The sequence below is a fragment of the Rousettus aegyptiacus genome, unplaced genomic scaffold (assembly GCF_014176215.1).
Source record: "Rousettus aegyptiacus isolate mRouAeg1 unplaced genomic scaffold, mRouAeg1.p scaffold_m13_p_7, whole genome shotgun sequence".
Classification (NCBI taxonomy): domain Eukaryota; kingdom Metazoa; phylum Chordata; class Mammalia; order Chiroptera; family Pteropodidae; genus Rousettus; species Rousettus aegyptiacus.
Genome location: NW_023416310.1, coordinates 101,647,633 through 101,668,215, shown reverse-complemented (window position 1 = coordinate 101,668,215; position 20,583 = coordinate 101,647,633). Strand labels below are relative to the sequence as shown.

Sequence of the window (20,583 nt, the reverse complement as noted above, 5' to 3'; positions counted from 1 at the left end):
AAGCGCTTGGCCAATGTCAAGGGGCGGGCACAGCGGGGGCGGCGCCGCGCTGGAGAGGGCCTGGGAGCGCGGCCACCTCAAAGCGCTCCGTTTGGGGCCTGCAGAGGAAGGGGCCGGGCTCGGAGGGCTCCTAGGGCTGTGCCCCTCCCCCGCAGGTCCCGGAAGGGGCGCTCGTGGCTGGGCCAGACCTCGCTAGGCAGGTGGGGACATCCTCTTTACCCATCCTCGCGGGGGAGCCCTTCTCCGCTCCCCGCGCCTCAGCCCCACTCAGGGACCCGACCCACAGACACTCGGTGCCCCCAGCCTGGGGCACTTTGGGTTCGAGATGCGAGTGGCGAACGCCGAAGACCAGCCCCACCCAGACCAAAAGTAACACCCTGAGCTTTTCCACCGTGTAGAATTCCCCTAGCCTCGGCTTTTGCTTTTTGGGTTAGGAGCCAGTATCTTAAAAGAAATGAGAAGTTGAGTTTTGAGTCTGAAAAGGATTAAAACTGTCCCTCCCTCTCCCCGCCCAGTTCCACTATTACTGCAGAGTTCGCTAGTGAAGGCGGCTGGAGGGGTGAGTGAAGGGATCCTCGACAGAGCTTGGCCTTGCCCTGAGCTCAGGCCGCCAGACTTTGCCTAAGGCTCAGAGAACCACCCCAACCGCTCCTCGTGGGAAGGGGGAAGCCAGTCCCTACTCTCCTCATTCCCTTCCCCTGGTAACCCCTGCATAGGAAGCAGTTTTCCTCAGGGCTTCTCACTCACATCTGAGGTTCCTGGTAGTGGGGACCCACCACCCCACTGCAAAGGGCCTCAAATAGCTGAATAGCTGGCCCTAGGGTCTACCCTCCATATCTAGGGAGTAAGCAGCCTGAGACCATCTTGCAGACACCTTCTAAGATATTTATTTGTTCGTGTTTCATTTATTCAACAAAGATTTGTTAGATTCCTGCTATGTCCTAGGTGCAGGGATTACAACTATGAACACATCAGATAAAACATTCAAGACTTTGGATGGAATTCAGAAGAGAAAGGAACACAGGCACATCAGCCTGCCCCACCCCCCAACATTCCTGCCCCTGATTAGAACGTGATCCAAACTCTGCCCCCAAGGAAGGGGAGGGGCCTGGAGCACTCCCCAGAGCTCTGAAGGGGCTCCCATCCCTCCCACAGGATTGTGGCATAGCGACTAAGGCTCAGGCTTCTTCCGTCCTCCCTTCTGATGCCTGTAACCAAGAAGCCAGCAATCCAGAGGAAGCATCTTCCTGATGATCCAGGTTGCTGATGTTAGTAGACAACACCCTGGGGTCAATGAGCAAGGAGCCTGGTGAGCTTCAGGGGGTCAAAATCCAGCTCTGGATGGAGGCCAAATGCCCATTGGAATATGACCTTCAGCCTGCAACCTAATCACGCTCAGGTACAGAAATGTCCCTCTCAAAGCCACCAGGAAGGCTTGGGAAGGGGGCAATTGTTTTAGTTCCATGGGTTCTGGCTCCAGGTTCCCCCACTCCCACCCCAGTGATGCTCTTCCTCAACCCCAGTATGACTTCCTGCAGTCCAGCTGGGAACAAAGAGGGCCTCAGCTCCTGAAACCTCAAGACCTTTAGAACTCCCTTTCTGGGGATGTGCTCTCTCCTCTTGTTTCTTTATGAAAACCCCAGAGCACTTCCCACTCTGTGTAAACAGCTTGCCGCCAGCCTCAAGAGCCCTTAGACTCCACAGGGAAGAACGGAGTGAGGTGCAGGGGTGGGGGGTGGCACCCAGAAACAGCTGGTCCTGCAGACTGTGTCTCTAGTCAACAGTTCCCTGGCTTCCAGACCCAGCTGGAACATCTCCTCACACAGCCTTACTAGCCAAAACTCTGGACTGGCCACCTGTGGCCGGATGCCCATGAGAACATACTTCCCAGCAGAGGGAGGAGACCCGGGCAAATTCTCACTGAACATTGTCCCCCAAGGGTGAGGTGGACCCTTCAAGTAACAGCCTAATGCAGTGATTCTCAAAGTATGGTCCTTGAACCAGCAGCCTCACCTGGGACAGTGCCTACCACAAAACTTGTTAGAAAAGCAAATTCTCAGATCTCCTGAGTCAGAAGGTCCAGGGTTCTGGCCCAGAAATCTGTATCTTTAGAAACTTTCCAGGTGATTCTCATGCACAACAAAGTTTAAGCATCGGTGTTCTGAGCTGAGGAAGACACATTATTTAATCTTTTACTTGAATACCTCTTCTGATGGAGCTCTCATCATTAACCAAGAGGGCTATCCTTGAGTTGAGCTGGGCCTAGAGTCACTTATAAGGATTTACTTGGGATGGTGACAACCTGGAAACAGTATGAATGAATGTTCATCAGTGAGAGAATGAGTAAATATCCTAGGGGAATACACACTTGGGAATACTAAGCAGTCATTAAGACAGAATGAGGTGGGTATGCAAAGATCTCTAAAATGTACCATTAAGTAAAAAACAAAATGGATAAATAATTAACAGAACTCATATTTACGTAAAAAGAGGTACACCAGATAAAGTTAGCTATCCTTGTCTCTACTACATATAAATGAAAATTCATTGAAAAAAAGACTGGAAGAAGACCTGCCCAACCGATACCCCCCAGGGAGGGGACTCATGAGAGAGAACTCTAGCTTTAACTATGCTGTTTATTTTGTTTCTAGTATCTGTATTATTTACATTATTAAAAGTCCATTTTAAAGAACGAATACAAAATTTGAAATGAAATCTAATTTGAAAATGAAGTTAAACCAGAAGCAAGCACTCTGGAGGAGGGGTGTCCTGCAACCTGGTGTCCGGTGCAGAGCGTAGTGGCTGGCGGTCAGGTGCCGGAGTCCTGCCAGGTCACCCTGAGAAGGGGGAAGAAGAGCCATCTAGTACATGGGGAAGGCGGGAGGTTTTGTTACCTGAAGGGCCGGCCGGTTGGGGCAGGTTGACCTAACCTACAGGGTATCTGCAACAGCCTTACCCCTTCAGGGTCTCTTCCCCTCCCGCTTCCCCCAAACCCATCCCAGTCACTCAGCAGAGGAAAGACCATCAGCTTCCTTTTCCCAAAGGCACTTGGAGTTTAAAAAAAAAAAAAAAAAACAGGGGAAGAACAGTGCCTACCACACCCTGCAAGACATCACATGCCAATAGAGGGAACTTCCAGCAGGTGAGTGAAGGTTTGGTATTTGACGGCCCTCACATATGCTGTGAAAACGTCCCCCATCGAAGGCTTGTTTCCCATGCAAACCTAGACAGAGCAAATGGCACAATCATGGTGTCATGGTGACTGTCCCCAGATCCTCTTCAGTTTGCCCACTCTTAGCCCAGTTTGGGCCTCTGTGGTACCTTAATAGTTCTGGGGTGAGGTCTGACTTATGACCAGATAGTAATTCTTACCAATTAGCAGTACCTTTGTAAAGAAGCACTTCAAGTGTCTCTTCTTTTAAGAGATTAAACATTCACCCTTAAGCTTCCTTACTCTCCCAGTTGCCTGGCAAAGTCTTCCTTCCCTGGCCTAGGAGAAAAACTTCACCTTGTCCTGGTCCAAAAAAAAAAAAAAAAAAAAAAAAAAAAAACACAACTCTAAATCCTTTCAACAAACTCTCACTGAGCATCTACCACATGCCATTTGCAGCCTCTACCCTCACAGAGCTGATCCCTCATGAGAGAGAGACCTGTGTCTCAATCCCATGTGCCTGGGGCCTGTCCCCTCACACTGTGGCCTGGACACTTCCTGCCATGCCGGGATGTCCCTAGACCTCCTGCGTCATCATCACCATCAAGTCTGACACATGTAGTGCTTACCTTGTACCCAACTCTGTATTCACTCACAATACCTCATGCTGCAGGTATTCCCCATTGTACAGATGAAGAAACTGAGGCACAGAAAAGGGACAGGTTTCCATTTTGTCTTCCCAGCACCCATCCGACCAGGGCAAAGGGGATGTTTCTCTAGGAGTCCAGGAATACTTTCTTCAAAGCTTAGAGAAAATGGAAGGTAGGTTGTCTGTGTGTTCCAGCCTTGGCCACAGGTGGGATCTCTAGCTAAAGGCAAAAGACATAAAAGGCATTCAGTGTCCATAGAAATTCCCCTGGAAAGAGAGACCCTTCCCGTTTGGCCTTGCCCTCTAATTATCAATTCCATGGGATGGGTTCTTTGTAAAGCAAGCTGCCTAGTCAGGGAGCCTGGGGACAGGGGAGAGGTGGGGAGTTGCTGTCACATGCCAGCTGCTTCTACACCTGAGGCAGATCCCCTGAGGTTGTGAGAGGCACAGAGCATGGCTGTCTAGCGCTTACCCGCCAAGCCCCTGCTCCTTGCTGGACCTTCTTTGACTGAACAGGTCTGAGCTGGCCTGTGGACACAGAGCCAAATCAGACCCCTGCTCTCAGAGGCTGGAGATCTACATGGGTGACACATGCAAAACCGAGCTGCACACACATGCAGAGACAGGAAATCAACTTTGGCTATTTCTCCGGAAAGGCAAAGGAGAATGGGGTATAGATTCAGATAGAGTGACAGTTGTCGCCCTGGGAAGTTGAAGGACAGGCAGGGGCCTATTCAGAGCATCATGCAAAGCCCAGAAGGCCAGGAAGATGAGCCTTGCTTAGGGAACCCCAAGCGACTGGGTTTCCTCAGTACACAGAGAACATTCCAGGAGCAGAGATGACCGCTGAGACACGGGAGGCCACCCTGGGCCTTATAGGCTGCAGTAGGGACTTTGGATTTGCCACTCAGGGTGTGCAAGGATAGTGAGCAAAGAAGTTTCATCTGTGACCTCAAACGTCTGAGAATGACGGCCCTGGCCTCCGTGTGTGGAACAGGGCCAGGTAAGACAGGGGAGAGTGACAACATCGTGTGAAGGGAGCCAGGGATCTGGACTATTAGGGAGTGTGGGGAGGAAGAGATGGATTTGGGAAATGCCGAGGAAGAAGGACAGATGGACTCAGTGTTCACTTGGGGTGGGAAATGAGGGAACAGAAAAGCCAGACAGGGGCCTCCAGTGTGTCTGGCCCAGGGAAGCAGGTGGAGGTGGTATCTGCTGAGCCAGGAACCTAAGAGGAGCTGCTTTGTTTGGGGACATATTATAATTCAATCCAGATCAGTTGAACCAACATGTATGGAAGGCCCACTATGTACTGCCTAGATGCTCCCCTTGTTTACAGAGCCATAGGTGATCTAGGTCATTGTCACAGCCTGCTGCACAAAGCTCTCTCCTGGGCCTTCCCGGGTGTGGAGGCTCTAGCTGAGGCATCTGCTGGTGGGGCTGAAGGGCCACTGACACCCCAGACTTTCACCCCAAGAAACCCACTCTGCACAAAAGCCCAGGGGCCAGAATAGAAAGAGAGAAATAAAGGTTGTTGTTGACATTAGAGGAAAAACCAGGCTTCCTGTTTGAACTCAGGCAGGTACTGGAAGCTGTGAGTAATGTAGAATCTTGGCCTGCCCTGAAGGCGGCCTGCGGTGGGGGCTTCTCACACTTTCTGTGCAGACTGGCTTTGAATCACTCATTCGCAGGGGACCTGAGGCCCAGCAGGGGAGGCTAAATAGGAAGACCATTGCGTCCACGCAGGCAGGCAACAGGACGGGTGGGCGGCAATAACTCACGCTGCGCACTGTGGTTGATCACCCTCTGTAAGGACCCAACATCACACGCTGAGGGATTCTTATGTCACAGTACCCAGTGGCCTTGGCTCCCAACACTCAGACCATTCCCAGATCCTTGGAGGCTTGGATTGTCCCCTTTTGTTCCCCTTAGAGTTAGGCTAGTGCAAGATGCCATGGGGCTGGGGACCCACTCTGGACTGGGAATACTGTGCCTGCAGGTACCAACTCCCTGTGAGACCTGAGCCAGGGCTCTTGACCTCTCCCAGACCCAGGTCCCTGTCTGTAAAGGGACCTCATATTGGAATAAAGTCTGCAAGCCATCTAGAGGTAAAATCTCTGACACGAGGCTAACGCCTTTTCTCATTCAAGCCTCGCAACAATATTCCCAAGTGACAAAGAAACCATCCTGTTCTAAAATATACATAGTTTTCAACTTTATTGAACTTTAATCGACGTATAGTAAAGCATACATATTTAAAGTGAACAATTAATAAGCTTACAGCCATGCAATCATTACCACAATCAACACAGCAAACGTTCCCATCACCCACCCCCCAAGCTTCCTCATGCTTCTTTGTAACTCATTACTCCCTCCTTCCACTCCAGGCCCAAGCAACCTGATTTCGGTCCATATAGATTCCTTTGCATTTTCTAGAGTTTTGTATACATCAAACCATGCAGTATGGACTCTCTTTTTGTCTGGATTTTCTCATTCAACATAATCATTGTGAGATTTATCCATGTTGTTCCACATAGCAATAGTTCATTCTTTTAGATTTCTGAGTACTATTCCACTGTATGGAATGCAATATACCACAATTATTTATCCATTCGCATATTGGTAGACATTTGGGTTGTTTCCATTTGGGGGCTATTACAAAATAAGTTGCTCTAAATATGTGCATACAAGTCATGTGCACATGTTTTCATTTCAGTAAATATGAAGAAGTAGAATGTCTGGGTCATTTAACAGGTATTTGTTTAACTTTTCAAGAAACTGCCAAACTATTATCCAAAGTGGTTTTACAGTCCCATCAGCAGTATAGCTGCTGCACATCCTTATCAACTCCTGGTATGGGGATGCATTTGAGGGTGGTCTTTTTTTTTTTTCTTTCTGGCATTCTGATGGATATGGTAGCGGTATCTCATTGTGGTTTTAATTTATATTTCCCTGATAACTGATAATATTGAGTTTCTTTCCATATGTTTGTCAGCCATTTGTGTATTTTCTTTTATGAAGTGTCTATACAAATCTTAACATCTTTTAAATTGAGATACATCTTAAAATTGATGCCATAGTATAGTTTAACAGGCAGGGAGTGGTTTTTTTCTTTCTTGGTGGGAACTTACGAAGGATAAAGTCTTAGAAACATGAAATACATGAAGTCACTTACCCTGGGTCACACAGTAGATGGGGTACAGAGTGTCCAACCCTGACCCTGTGCTTTAAAACAGCACATTATTCTACATGGTTTAGAAAAATCAGGACGAAATTTGTGGTCAGTGTGAGAAAAACAAACTGGGTCATCCCACTGCACTGCTATGCTCTAAGTGCTCGGCCAGAGTCCTGGAATGGTCAGCAGCCAGCCCTGTAGGACCATCTGGAAGGAGAAACAGCAGAAGCAGCCCCCAGGTTCGTCGGCCCCAGCTGGCCTTGGCACCCCTCTGCACAGAGGGGTCTTGGTGTCTTTATTCTTTGAGCCTTCAACTAGCAAGCCTTCAACTAGCAAAGGCTCACAAAGACCACCTGTGTGCCAGGCAGGTGTGTGGAATGGATGGCACTGAACGGGGTGCAGCCTTGGTGCAGCCTCTGACCTGCAGGACTCAGAGCCCAGAGACAAGAGAGATCCAGGGACACATATTCGGCAGAGCCTGGAGCACTTGGACAGGGAAGAGATGATCCCTAAGTGTTTTTGTTGTTTTTGTTTTTGTTGTTGTTTTATGTCTACAGCACCTGGTCTTCCTAGGTGGTCTCCCATCCAAGTACTAACCTGGCTTGGTACTGCTTAGCTTCCAAGATCAGACATCAGGCTTGTTCAGGGTGGCATGGCCATAGACCATGGACCATGGTTCCACTGGGGCACGAACCCAGCACCTTCTGCGTGTAAAGCAGACGTGCTAACTGCTACACTGTGGAACCACGTCCAATCCCCATGAGAAAATGTCTATGAAGTGCTTGGCTCAAAGGAGGGCTCTTTGGTCTGGGCTTTAAGGATAGCTAGGAATTCGACTGGCAGGAGAGATGAGGAATCTCAAGAGGGGAACCTGTGTGATCCAAGGCCAGGGGAGGGACACATAGGAAAGGGGAGGACAGAGGAAGAGCCCGCTGGAGCAGTGATCCCCTGCCTCTGCCTTTTAGAAGTCCATCTCCTGGAACATTGCCAGGAGTTCTGTGTGGGACCGAGGGCTCAGCAACTAGAGCCGCACATGATGGTAAGGAGGCCTATAGGGCCAAGCACCCCAAGCCAGATCACAAAGCTCTGGCTCACATCTCAGTTCCCTCCAGGTTGGCACAGTAGGGATCCCTGAATGAAAGGGTACCTACAAGACAGTCCAGCAATCCCTACAGATCTGCTCAGGTCCTGGCCAGCCACCAGCTTGCTAAGGTTCCTATGACTAATTCCTTTATCTTTCTGCACCTCAGTTTCTCCATCTCTCAAATGGGGATGTGAAAACATGGCATGCCTGCCTGCCCACCCCACAGAGCTGCGGCCGAGATCAAATGAACTGCTGAAAGGTATGTGAAAGTACTTCGAAACCTATGTTACGCTTATGCAAATCCAAATTCATAGAATCACAAAATCACGGACTGTCACGCATGGCAGGGATCCTAAAAAGCTTTTACTATGACACCTGCATTTTCCTGATGACAAAACTGAGGCCTAGAGAGATAAAGTGACCCACCGAAAGTCACACAGCTGCTAAGCCAAATTTGAGCTTCATTTTTTCTGATCCAAGCCAGCTCCAATTCCTCTGCCTCACAGGCCAAGGACCTCTGAGGTTCCTGGAGACAAAGCAAAGCTAAGAAGAAAGGCAAGAGCCAAGATGGTGTCTCCTAAGAGACTTGGGAAACCACTGATTTCAGTCCAAAGCTTAAAGATCTTTGAAAATACCTGGTCTCTGCACACTCAATTATGGCACCCCCACTGAAAACCCCTCCCTTGGCCTTGGGTATTTTCTGCCATTGTTGTTGTAGTCTTATCCGTAAAACGGACATCGTTCACTACTGGGGTTTGTGCTGGCCACCATATTGGTGCCAACCTTCTCCAGAGAATGGGAGATGAGATAACGGACATGAAAGTGCTTTGGGGAAAAAAAAAAAAAAAACAACCAGTGCTTGCACACCCCAAGGGTCTGCTCCTATTGCAATGTCACGACTCCGGGTGTGGGCAACCCTTGGTAGATTCCAGATGTTGATGAGCAAACAGAAGAACTTAAACGCCACCGCAGGAAATGTAGCAGCTGAGGACTCCAGAAGGGCCAGACCTCCCCAGGAGAGTGCCCACATTCCCAGGCTCCCTGGGCCACTTGACATCAGCTTCACAGAGTTTTTTCAATCAAGGAAAATTGACAGGCATGCATGTGCAGATTCTCAGCAACTTTCTAGGACATTGCCCTCCATTTTCTCCTCTCACAAAACTCCCTTCTGATTGATGGCTGTTTTTTTTTTATTTTTTATTTTTTTGCAAAGTCTCTAATACAGACAGCAGAGAGGAAAATTTCACAGACTCAGCACATTCCTATCCTACTTCTCATAAGTTCGGGCGCCTGATTTTTCCCTTGTGACGCGCATCCTAATAGTAAGCACGAGGTACAGTGAGTGGTTTTGAAGGCAGTTCCTTATCGTGGAGCGTTATCTGAGCCATCAAAGTATACTTTAAGAAAAAAGCAGTTTCAACATCAAACTTGAAGGTTTGACTGTTAAAAGTAAGAGCTGGGACAAAGCGACCACAGCTTTTATCACACATTTATGAGGGCAGCATGCGGTGGGAATACTATATATTTTGGGCCTGCTGCTGAGAATGCCTCTATGGCCTTTGAACAAAAAACAAACCATGCTATGAAATTGCCGGTAATTGTCTTTACCTACAGTTTCAGAGGGCGCACACCAGGCCTTGCGGTTGTGGGCTCCGTTTCATGCTGGGGTTCACGTCCCTTGCTATGCTTGGCACAAAGAATGGAACAGATCAGGGCCTCAGATCTGTGTGCACCTGCGGTCGCTGCAAGGCAGTAAGGCGAGATAAGGCAATGATGGAAAGTTTCTCACCTGAAAGGTCCGCAGAGAAGCCAGGAGGCTGGGGCGACTCGGAGAAACTCATCTGCCCCCAGAAACGGGGAGGGTGAAGGAAGCCAGCCCCTCCCACCTAGGAACCCTCGGCCCCCACACTCTTCATTTTCTCACCTGATTTCTTCAACATCAACATTGAGGGATTCCTTTCACCCATTAAACAGCAACACTCGCCTTCATCTAGCAATGGTTCTCCTTGAAGAAAATAAAAAGAGCAAACAAAACTTTGAAGATCAGAGATTTTTCTTATATTTAAAAAAATATGCATGTTCTAGAGATAGGCCCTTCGTTTTCAGAGAAGGTACTCCAGGGCATCCCTCGGAGAGCTGATATTGCCAGGGCCTCCAGCCTGCTCCATAGCGGTCCTCTGGCCCATTGACTTGGCCTGCGGGCAGCTCCTGCAGGAGCCCGGGAGAAGAAGTGCAAGCAGCTCTGAGGATCCCTGATCTCACAAGCGACAATGCGGGATCTCTGTGAGACCTCCCTGAGCCAGGAGACTCATTCCTGAGGCCCGGTGCTGGGCGAGGCCCAGAGTGGGCCAGGAGCTACTGAGAAGGGGGCCCACGGCCCCTTGAGTTTCTAGGCTTTTAAGGTATCAGAAAGCCCCTCTAGTCTGTGATTCTATCAGCACCAAGGAAGGCCTGGGCTTGAGCCAGGCCAAGTGGAAGGGGGCTGACCACAGGCATGGGGGAAGAGAAGGAGAGAGTGATCCAGGGACCTGTGGGCAACAGCGTGATGGAAAGAAGAGGTGACCTGGGAAGGACAGTGAGTGCCATGTGCAGTCATTCGGTACCCTTCTGGATTGATTTTCTTAACCTTTTTTATGGTGAGAAATAACATATTCGGAAAAGTATGTAAAGCATAAATGTACAGCTTAATGAATTATTAGCTTGAACACTCCTACGGCCTCCTCCAGGATCAAGAACTAGAACATGGCCTGCCCCCTAGAATCTCCCCCTGCTCCACACAACCCTTCCCCCTTCCTTCTCACTGAAGGTTACCGCCACCCCAACTTTCAGGGTAATCACTTCTGACTTTAGTTTTCTCCCCTAAGCTGGCCTCTCCTCACACCACAGTTTTGAACTTTACAGGAATGGAATAGAGCATACATATTCTTTCGCCTTCTTTTGCTCAACTGGGGGCCGGTGCTTCACGATCCAGCCATGCTGCTGTGTGCAGCTTTGGTTCATTCATCTTTACGCAGCCTGCTTCCTGGCCTACTTTGGTGCACTGCCTCTGGGTTTTCAAAAATCAGTGCCTGCCTAGGGGAGCCCAGAGCCCTCATTCCCTTAAATCAGCCTGGGGCACCAGGCCTCCCATTGGGTGTGGGGCTTTACTCAGACTCCAGCTGGTTTTGTTCTGTAGAGACAGGTAAGGACAAAGAGCAGTGTGCCCCCAACTGCTTCTACAGAGCTTCCCACAGGGGGCACACTCGAGGCTGGGCGGACTCACTACAGAAGCTCACCCCAGCTTCAGTACAGATGCCTGGCAAGGGTAGTGATCCATGGCTGCCCTGCCATCTCCGAAAATCAGCTGGGCACTAGAAACAAACAATAAACCCAGGCACGTCCCAAATGAGAAGCAGGTGGCTTCCTGGGACCAGATTTCCTAACATTCCATCCTCTCCGTTTACCCTTTCTCCAATGTGGTTCCCATTTGAAGGAGTCTAAGCCTTTGGATCCTATAACCCATATGAAAAATGATATAAATTATAGCTCACCATCATAGCCTGGCTGTTTGGGATCTTGGTATAAACATTAAGGAAGGGCCACCCTGATTATAAGGTAGAGGCACTGGGGGGAGGTGGGGAGGGCTGGGCAGCCCCCCGGCATGCCTCTCTCTGCTCCTGTCTGGGTTCAGGGAGTAGTAGCAAGTTCACCTCTCCCAGGCCAAAGTTCACCTTCGAAAATGAGGCTTAACAGAAGTTAACGAGGCAGGTTCCAAAGTGCTGGGAACATGGACTGGTCACCTCCTGTCTCATCAAGCTACCATTCCTGGCACACGTCTTCTGTCGTCCCCCATGTTCAGGCCCAGCCAGTTCCTATGTCCTAGCTTTTGCCCGTGCTGCTGGGCCATCTTCTCGCCTCCCAAAGTTTTACCCTTCCCCGACCCCAGCAGCTATCCTAGTTCTCCGTGGACTATTCCTGGGCAGCTGGTTTGGAGACCCACTGATGTCCTGCCCCCCAAACGACTGGCATTCCTCCTCCTCCTCTGCACCACACCAATTAGCCCTGATTGCAGAATGCATGCATTGTTCTCTAATGGTTTCATGTGTGCAAGTCCCAAATCCCCAGATGGAGAATGGGGGTGGGATGGGGGTGGGGGTGGAGACTGGCCAAGCCTCTGCTCCTCTCTGAGCTTCAGTGTTCCTGTCTCTGAAAGAAGAAGATGGAGCCAGAGACCAGGCAGCCCACCCCCCCCGCCCCATCTCCACCTTGACCCTTTAGTGTATGGCCTGGGGGCTCTGGTCTTTAGGAAAAATAAGTAATAATGTGCTCTCCTCCCACTCTCAGCCTCCTCCTCAGGCCTCTGCTGCCAGGAAGCCCATTCCTACCAGCTGGAGGTCGCAGCCTATGGTCTCCACCCCCAGCTCACCCCCTGCCTCTGAAAGGTAGCATTGGGGCAAACATCCTGAACCACCAAGTGCTTCTAAAAATATGGTGTTTTTGTCAGAGAGCAACCTTCCACTTCCTTCAGACTTTGATCTCCACGCAACCCACGGAGGAGAAGACACACTGACAATAACAGTTGAAAGCCTTCATCTTCCTTTGGGGGCTACCTCTCAAGGGCTTTGAATCCCCAGCTGCATGGCGGTACCCTGTAGTCCTACTGAGCATGCTCAGATCTGTCTGTCTTTGGCTCAGGGATGGGAGACTGACACAGCTGTCCCTGGCTGGATCTGTGGTCAGGGAGAAAAGTCCAGGACAGAGAGGCCGCCAGGGCACAAACTGGCCATGGAACCCTCTGCAGGTTCATAGGGTACTTTGCTGTCTAAAATCTGGAGAAAAAATTAATGCTACAGGGTAGGGCGGAACAAATAACTGCTCAAGTACAGAAATGGGCTGGGAAAAAAGAATAGAGAGATGTATGCCAGCATGATGCTAAGACAGATTAGGCACTCAGTAAATATTTGTTGAACTTTCAATGAATGTTTCTGACTGCTGAGATCAGGAAAGTTAATCTTGCAGCTTTGCAAGCAGGGCCTCTGAAGCATGCTGATGGATAGGGATGGAGAAGTAAAGGATTTGCTGGCAAAGGAACAGCTTGAGTAAAGTCCCAGCCACATTCTGAATAAGAAATGTACAAATTCACACCATATTTGGCAGAAACAGAGCTATGGAAACTCTCCCACTAGCTCTGCAGACACGTGAGTTGTTGCTGCCCTGCCGGAAACACAGGTACAGTCAGAAAGAACAAGGACAGTGATAAAATGATCATCTCTGAGCACCAACTGTATGCCAGGCACCATTCTAAGCACTGGACAAGCAGGTCCTTGCAACAGACCTGAGCTGTCATCATCCACCTTTATTTTCCCTTCAGGAAAACAACCTCAGAGAAAGGAAGTCCTCTAGGCCAACATCAGTGATGGAGCTGGATGTAAACCCAGAAAGCCCAGCTCCTGATTGATAAGGTTAAGCAGGCTCTACCTGAGGCCTCTATGCAGGCTGATTCTGTGCTTGCAAAGTAAGACCCTGGCCTTCCTGCTGGATTGGGTACCCAGGGAATAACCCCAGCGCCCATTTACTCAGGCCCCCCAGGGGCCAAGCGCTCCCTGCTCATACCTCATTTCATCCCCCAGCAACCCTTGAACTAAGTGCTAGTGTTAGTTACCAAAACTAGATGAGGAAACTGAGGCTCAGAGCAGCTGACTCAAATAGTAAGTGGCAGAGTGGGGATTTGAACTCAGCTTTATCTGACCCCAAATCCTGTGCCTCTGAATTCTCAGCAGCCTCTCTGGGTCTTGCCCCTGCCTGGGAATTCCAGACTATGAGTAATTCAAACATGTCTGAAAAAGTCAAAATCACTATAATTTTCTAAAGACTTTAATAGAGGCAGATCTTACTTCAAAAAAAAAAAAAAATCTATCAGCAAAACTGCCGAGGGGGCTCTGAGTCATTGTCTTGGGCTTCTCTCTGTTTTTGAGAGAGAGCTGTGTGTGAGAGGGCTCCAGGACAGGAGCCAGGCACAAAGACTAAGGCTAGGGTCCTGGCTTTGCCCCTAATATACTGTTCAAGGTAATGTCTTTACCTTTCGTAGTCCATTTCCCCATCAAGATGTGCAAGTTTCTCTGGGTGATCTCCAACACTGGTTCTGGATCCTCCACTCAGGCCAGTCCCCCCTACCAACCCCCACTGGCCCCCCACCCAGAAAGAGCAGAGGTACCGTGCTTGTAGCATGGATGCACAGTTCAGTAAATTCACTGCCGTGGCTTTGCTTACCACAGATTTTCATTCGAGTCTTCTTTCTTGGTTGCAACCTTTGCCTCTTCTCAGGGACCAGTAGAGCTGCTGGAATTTCCTTGTCTGATGGTTCACAGCTTTGACCAGGGTTTGACAAAGACACCTGCCGCAAAGGCCTTTCGAGCTAATGCACAATCATCCTTCCAGAGGATAAAGGTGATTTATAAACTCCTGACCCTGAGTCATACATCTGCTAGCGGTCTGCAGTAGTTGGGAACGGCCTCTGCCCTGGCCCTTGGCAAGCCTGAAGGCAGGTGTGAGTCACTGCGGCACAGGTGCACTTCACTTGATAGAGCTGGATGTGGTCCTGAAAAGTTAGATGTAAATGAAACCCATCTCAGACGCCCTGGGGGAAGCCATTCGCTTCCGTGGTAGGAAAGATCGCTGCCTATTTTTAATCAAGTTGGATTTTCATGTGTTGGGAGTACTGAGGCGTGGTGAGGAAGGTGTGTGAGTGTGTGTGTCCCCAGTACAGCCATGTGTGTCCCATGCGAGTGGTACCCGGAATCATGCCATGGTAGCCCTGCTTGTGTGTATAGTGGGTCCATAGGGACAGAGGCCAGGCTGCGGGACACCAGGCTGGGGCAAGCTGTCCCTACCCGAGGCAGAGCTGAGAATCTCATCTCAGCCCAAGCCCTACAGACCTGTAATTGCTGAGGTGGCTAGTGATGTCTTTTCATGGGGCCTGACTAGGTCTCCTAGATGTGACCTCAGACCTCCCAGAGTTGGAAAAAGGAAGCTTTCCAGATTCCCCATCAGTGCTCCTCATGTTGGGCTCATGCCGTGGGCTGGGGAGGAGAGCATAGGCCTCTATTCAGGGCAGAGACCTGTACTACCGAGTTCTGGAAGCAATGAGGGCGAAGGCACAACTTCCTGCTGCCCAGAGAGGGTTGAATCTTCTTCCCCCAAGGGAAGGATGGCTACTGGGCCACAACCCTCCAGAAAGGAATCGAAAGTGGCTGTGCCAGCTCTTCTCCTATTGAGCATTCCCTATTCTGGAAAGCACTGTGGGAAACCTCTGAAAGTCCCCCAGCTGGAATCCCCTGCCTCACCAGAGAGTATCTGTTACTTTCCTGCACTCCACAGCACTAACCCCACCATGGTGCCCCACAGACCAGGGCTGCGTGATCGTGGACTGTCTGGACTAGCGGCAGGTTGATGGGAGGCAGCTACTCTGCCACTTGCCTTAATGCAAAGGTGAACAGGGCTAGGCACTACCTCACCCCAGCAGGTACGAAGCGTTTCCTGTTGGAGCTCTTGAATTCCCCCTGCAAGTCCCAGCAAACTCTGGGCCTTGACCTCCAAACTGGTATGTGGGCAGATGGTGGGAGCACCTGACAGATACTTGCCCTGCCCCCTCCTCTCTTCTCATCAGGGTCCAGCTCAGATATTGGAGCAACAACAGAGAGCTTCTCCTAGTCCAACCTCTGTGATCAGTCAATGTGATAGAGGATGGAAAAGACATGAAATGGGGCAGCTGCCTCTACACTGTCTACCAAGTGGCCCGCGTCCCCACACCCTAACCTAAGGCTAGTGGACAGAGCTGGGAGAAGGAGACCTGGCCCTATAGCGGCCATGTCCTGGGTGAAGTGCATAGTAATGGGGCCTCCCAAGGCCACCACTGGGTTCCTGCTCAGGCCTGGAAGGGCCAGGCAACACAAGCCCGCACAGAGCACAGCCCAGGTTCTGAGCCAGGTGGAAATGGATCTGGGTGACGTTTTATAAGCAGTCCACTATCATGTGTGTGAGTCAGTCCTGACAGTGAATCACCACTGCGTGCGCAACCACATTATTCCCTGGACCCTTAAAGCTTAGGATAAGATCCTGAGGCGCTTCACACACTCTTTGGGCCCTCCAGCCAGCCATTGCTAAAGAGAGTGCTTCCAACAGAGCTCAAAAAGAGGTACAGTAAGGCAGATCTGGCAATGAGAGGAAATGTCTACTGTAAAAGTTACAAAACAGTATACTGTGCAGCCTCGGTTTCATGAAAAAGCAAAAATGCATATGTGTGTGGAAAAGAAGGTCTGGAAAGAAATGCACCAAAAGCTTAACAGGGGTCATAACTGTGGATATGGGAATTAAAGATTATGTTTATCTTATTTTCTACAAAAAAAAATATGTATTATGTTTTAACTCAGTAGGTCTTAACTAGGAGGACATTTTGGCAACCTCTGGAGACACTTCCGATGTTATAGGAGTGGGGAGGGGTGCGTGTGATGCTGGCATCTAGTGGGTAGAGGCCAGCAATGTTGCTGAACATCCTACAATGCACAGGGCAGCCCTCACGATGAAGCATTCTCCAGCCGAACATGCCAATAGTGCCAAGACTGAGAAACCCTGAAGAAAACATCACGACTTACTCCAACAGAGAGACAGGGCTGGGGAGGCATAAAACACTGCCAGCAGATTGAGCCTCAATGGCAATCCTTTCTCACCCACCTCTGATATTTATGGTCTTACCAGGAAGCAAACGGAAGTCTGGCCAAGGGGTTTGCAGCCTCCTCTCGGGAAGCTGCGAATTTCCTGGGACCCAGCCCATAACTAGAGGTTCATGGCTCCCAGCACACATCCCACCGGCATCTCCGGTCTCACCTCTTCCAACATCGCCTTATCCCTGTCTAATAAAAACACACCAACACAACATTAAAAAAAAAATTTTTTTTAAAGACATCAACACTGTTTAGTGACGACTGTCAGGACCTTTAACGTCGCTGCAATCAACGAGATCCCCAAGTTCTCAAACATCCTGTTTCCGACATTTTGACAATGGTACCCCGCTTCCTTTTGGAAGGAAACACAGGTTGGATTGATTAACAAATACGATCATTATTTAACCTCAGAAGTTGGTTTTGAAATTAATTTACAATAAAAGAATGAATCCCTGCTAAATAATCTAATTATATGTTAAGGGCTCAGAATGGAAAACATGCAGGAACACAAAAGGCCCAACCAGGCTCATTAGCTCTGTTTTGCCTCTCTAATCCATCTCTATGGCAACTCACTAAGGTGGGGGGGGGGGCGGGCGGCGCGGCGGGAAAGGCTTTTAAAATCACATCATCAAGAACTTCACCCAAAACTGCCACAACACAAAACTCTCTTAAGTAAATCTTCCAATGATGAAATGATGGGGGTGTGTTTCCAGCCACAGCTGGGCTCAGGCACAGGGAAGCCACTTCTTCCTAGAAGCCAATGGGCACCCTCCCCAGTCATTCCATTGGCCGGAGGGTGCTTGGTCCTTGCTGAACTGCACACCCACGTTGGAGGTGGATGGGTTGCTGGTGAATGGGTCTGGAAGTGCACCTCCAGGCCAATGGTCAGGGCAGGAGCAGAAGTGTGTGTTGTGTAGACTGAGGCCACCAGTCATAGAAGTTGTCTCTCTCTCCTAGCAACAGTGGCTCTGATTGTGGGGGCTTCCCCATTGGGATCTGCACAGGTCAGGTATTGCCAACAGAAAGATTGTGGTTTTTTTTAGACCAATCCTCTGCCAGCCTCTGACATGGCTCACTCTCCAACCCTCTGCACCTGAAAGGGTGGGAGTCCCCTATGTGGCCCTGACCACCAGCCCTGCCTGGTCACATGAAGATCCTTGGCCCCAAGCTCCTGATGTTTCCTGCATGAGCCTGTCCTGATCTTGTCCCTGGAACTATCTGCAGCCTGCACAAGTAGGGGTTTAAGGTCATGGTGACCACAGCCAGCCCAGCACCTACCCTCACTCCTAGAGGCTGACCCGGAGGGACGGAAGCAAAGGGGAGGGAGTAAAGTCCAAAGGGGCCAAATTTTAGTCCATAAGGGACTAAAGGGGCAGGAAATCAACCCAGCCAGGCTGCACTAGACTCTAAGTTGTCTGAAGGCCTGTGATTCTGTAGTCTCTGTCTGCTCCGGAGCAGTGGGCCGGCCAGGCTGGACTCCAGGCTCGAGTCCCAAGGAGTGATGAGCCCAGAGGTCAGGTCCTGCTGGGTGGCCCCTGTGGGGGGTGTCAGGGCCGGGGGAATTTCCTCCTTACTCCCTTAGTTCTTCTGGATGGTCAAATAATTCAAATGATATACAGCAGATTAACAGGAGAAAATCAAATTTTAATACATGCACACAGGGAATTAACGTAAACGTGACAATTCCAAAGACAGTGAGGCAAAATTGAGTATATGTCATTTTGGACAACAGAGAAAAGTGGAGAATGGGATTTTTAGATTTCAAAAGTGAAAACGGGCAATTTACATGTATCAGAGAGAGTGGCAAACAAATCCCTACTAGGCAACTCAGAAACAATGGGCCTCAGAGTAATCCAGCAAACAGGCCCCTGCTTGGAGACTTCCTGTCTAATGCAAAGGTGAAAATGTTTAAGGTGATTATGCTAAGGTTTCCTTCCTGAAGCAGGTTTTTCTGTCTGAATCTCTTTAAGAAGAAAAGGGGGAGGTAAAAAACAACAACAACAACAACAAAAAACTCTTCCTGAGTTTGTTGCGCTTTAATTGATTTCAGTTCTAAATAACATGCATGCCTGGTGGCACGTCCTGGGGACTCTGGGAATGCTGGCTCCCGGCCCCCAGAGGGGGCAAAGTCTGCCACAGAGGAGAAATAGAGCATCCGGAAAAGAAGATGGCCTAAGGCAAGGGGAGGAGGAGAAGTAGAAAGGATGGCAGGAAAGACAGAACTCCTGGAGACACCAGCTCAGGGCCTGGTGTGCGTGGCGTTAGGTGAGCCCAGACTCTTAAAAGGAGGGCTTTTCGGGAAGGGAACTGTAATTTGGGCCACTAGAAAATAGCCAGCTTCTAGCTGGGCCTGGTTTGGGACAGTTGTGGCCTGCCCTCTAGTTGCCACCAAATTGCCCCTCGATGGGATTGGCCTTTTAATATCTCAGAAGTTAAGCTCTCCTGGTTCTCAGGGATAAGAGGAGGAGGCTGGGGCCCATGGGGTGCCCCTCACCCTCTTTCTTTCCACTTCTCTATTGGTTCATCTCCACAGCCTGGGTGGAACAGGGCATTACTTTTGGGGAGTCTTGAGGGGCTCTGCCAGGTGCTTAACAGCCCCCATGCCCGGTCCCTGGAGTCAGCAGCTCCCAGCCACCGTCCTGGTCGCACCAGAATCTGTGGTCCAGGCCCAGGGGCTGAGGCCGAATGGGAAGGGAGCTGTCTCACATTTCCCAAGGTAGATATCCCCTTGCCCTGCAGCTGACCCTGGGTCCATCCAGTAGGCTCTGTGTGGCCAGCTCTATGCAGAGGCCACAGGTGGAGAAAACAGAAGCAGCTGGATGCCTTTTATTTGTTAATTTAGACTTGATACCAAAGCACTGGTTACAAGGATTTGAAGCCCCTCAGGGAACAGGGGAGTGCTAAGTGCCCACAGGTAGAGAACCTAGTATTGACCTGACAAATTTTCAGGAGGAGGAGGAGAGGTGGCAATGGATCTGCGGGAGGCCACTGCTCTCCTTTGGGGTGAGCAGGGTTGAGCATTTTCTGAAAGCCAGCCAGAGCCAAGTCCCCTTCACGTCTTACCCAGCCACTGGGCTGGAGGGCACCCCCTTATTTGCATACCATTGGCATTCTATTTGGTATGATGCAAAGGATGGAAAATCACCCCCAATATTGGGCCCCAAAATCACAGTCCCTAATGCTTTACTCCCGTAGCTGCAGCACCTAGCGCAGAGTGTAGGTCCTGCCCATGGCCTGGGCCTCCTGCCTAAAAGCGACAGCTGCTGTGAAGGTGGTGGCAGCAGCAGATACAGGCCTCAGAAAACAAGAGACTTTCACATGTGACTCACACACCGAGGGCCAGAAGCAAAATTACGGTGTGAAAACCAGCGCCTGCTGCCTCTTGTCTGGGGAACCCCCTTCAGCTCCCTCTCCATTTCACTCCTGTCACGGCCCAGCACTTTGCAACCCCCTAAGAAAGTGCCATGCTCTCTCAGCCATGGTGGGCAGGGGCCATGCCACCCAGGCTGGGGCCCTGGACACTGTCTCCTAGGGCTCGGGGTCTGGGAAATTCAGCTCAGAGAAATAGGCAGAGGAAGATTCGTCCCAGGGGGAGGCTGGCAGGGCTGCTTCATACTCATCTCTTTCCTCCTTCCAATTTATTCTGTGGACCAGACCACCAAGGCTGACTTCTGTTGCAAGTAGTAATCCCAACTAGCACATCCCTCGTGATGGCAGGATGGCCCAAAGCCCTTAGCCAAGGTCATCTTCAGCTCCAGTCACACCCCAGCATTTTCTGCCACCCCCAAGAGATCAGCCTGGCTCCAAATCCTGCTCCTGTCAGCT

At 50.1% G+C, this 20,583-nt stretch overlaps 1 long non-coding RNA gene across 1 annotated transcript; it reads right to left on the bottom strand.

Annotated features, from left to right (window-relative positions):
• Positions 1–2,676: 2,676 nt before the first annotated feature.
• On the bottom strand, positions 2,677–15,323 carry LOC107506792. The gene is made up of 6 exons (XR_004952183.1): positions 14,309–15,323; positions 9,984–10,064; positions 9,668–9,801; positions 3,781–4,020; positions 3,097–3,514; positions 2,677–2,837 (listed from the first exon to the last, which is right to left on the bottom strand). It is a non-coding gene; the product is annotated as an uncharacterized LOC107506792 (long non-coding RNA).
• Positions 15,324–20,583: the final 5,260 nt, after the last annotated feature.